The 1,544-nt window shown below is 54.5% G+C and overlaps 1 long non-coding RNA gene across 8 annotated transcripts in view; it reads right to left on the minus strand.

Moving 5' to 3' along the window:
* LOC123174000 (uncharacterized) overlaps positions 1-503 on the minus strand; it is a 5,581-nt gene extending 5,078 nt beyond the window's left edge. For 3 of the 8 annotated variants that reach the window (XR_006486683.1, XR_006486678.1, XR_006486682.1), the window contains exon 1: positions 39-503. This is a non-coding gene — a long non-coding RNA (uncharacterized lncRNA). The remainder of the gene's footprint in view (positions 1-38) is intronic. The other 5 variants (XR_006486677.1, XR_006486681.1, XR_006486679.1 and 2 more) reach the window with 3 other exon arrangements.
* Positions 504-1,544: the final 1,041 nt, after the last annotated feature.

Below are 1,544 nucleotides of genomic sequence, written 5' to 3' on the forward strand. Positions count from 1 at the left end.
CTGGAGTGGAGGGGGGGAGAATGATTGGGAAAGCTGACCTTGGCATCGACGCCCTGGTGACTCCCCCCGATCAGTGCTCCTCTCGTCTCCCTCCCATGTTTTCTTCACCGGCGACCAATGCTCCTCCCTGGTCGGTTACTCGCTGGCGTCGCCCCTGCGCTCCAGATCCGGCGAGGAAATCGGCTGGCCCGGCTCCCTTGTCTCCCCTCCTGCTGCAGCCGCAAGGCTCCCCGGAGGAAGACGCGGAGGAGAGAGACGAGGAGAAGAGGACGGATCTGGACGGATGGGAGGAAGGAGTGGGCCAGGGGAGGCCGTTGGTGTGTCAGCCGCCGTCGGGACTCGCCGGAATCAGCCGGCATGGGTCGTGGCGGTGGCGGTGGCGGCGGCGGCGAGGAGTCGCGAGGGGAGAGAGGTCGTAAGAGTAAGAGAGGAGACGAGGGGAGGCTTGATTGCGAGGAGAGCAAGGATCGTCGACGTGTTTTTTACTTTTCCCCTTCGGCCCTGGCTTGTGTGATGACGTGGACAGGCCGAGCGGGCGCTCCTTGCGCGACTCGTAAAGGGTTTAATTCTCTTGTCACCCAAAACAAACATGAGTTACAATCCCTATATAGCACATGCGCACACTCGTTCAGCCGCCACACTCGGCCACCGCTGGCACATACGTACGGCCAGCTAACCCACTGACCAACCATGCACGTACTCCTACTAATCAGGAATCGCTCCATGATCCAGACAAAGCTGCCGGCTAGGTAGCTAACTAACTTATGCATCTGTTCTTTGGTCCGAAAAAAAGAAAAAGATCTTTTTTCCCCTAGGTCTACCTAGGGTTGCCTATTCCCCGGCGACGACCGCTAAGGCCAAACAACGAAGGACACGAGGATGCCGGGACGAAGGCGAGCTGGGTGAAGAAGCCAACCAGGGAGGGCGGCCACCGGCAACGGAGGAGGAAGGAGGGCTCGACTATGAGGCGGCGCCAGCGTTTGCACGTGGCGGCGCAACGGAAGAGGGTGACCAGTTGTCTAGGCGCAGGAGGATCTCCCGGACCACTTCGTCTTCATCGACTTTGCCATAGATCGATCCTAGCTTGCACGAACTAGCTAGGATCGAACATGTATATATACCCACGTACAATCGAGTCCGTGACTAGGTAGGACACGGATGCATGCACGCTAGAGCATGCCTTGTGTACGATAGGATGAGTTGTTCTCCGATGTCTAGGGCATCCAGAATCCAGATGTGTCCTATTTATTGCACATCCAAGTGGCACAATTAAGTATAAAAAACAGAAATAAAATACACGCACGAGTCTTCACGTAAGATCAATGATATAGAACTTAGATGCGTAATACTTATGACACATCTAGATGTGAATACTATTTTTTCAAAAATGAGGCAAAAGCTTTGCCTCATCTCATTAATAAAGAAGAAGAAAATTGCCCGGTTAATTAACGGAAAACCAGGCGAAAACCGACACAAACACCCTTGCCAACCGTCATGGAACACGACAGCCTTGAGGGAACACATAGCCAACCTGGCTACCAACA

This window comes from Triticum aestivum, unplaced genomic scaffold (genome assembly GCF_018294505.1).
Source record: "Triticum aestivum cultivar Chinese Spring unplaced genomic scaffold, IWGSC CS RefSeq v2.1 scaffold35064, whole genome shotgun sequence".
Taxonomy (NCBI): Eukaryota; Viridiplantae; Streptophyta; class Magnoliopsida; order Poales; family Poaceae; genus Triticum; species Triticum aestivum.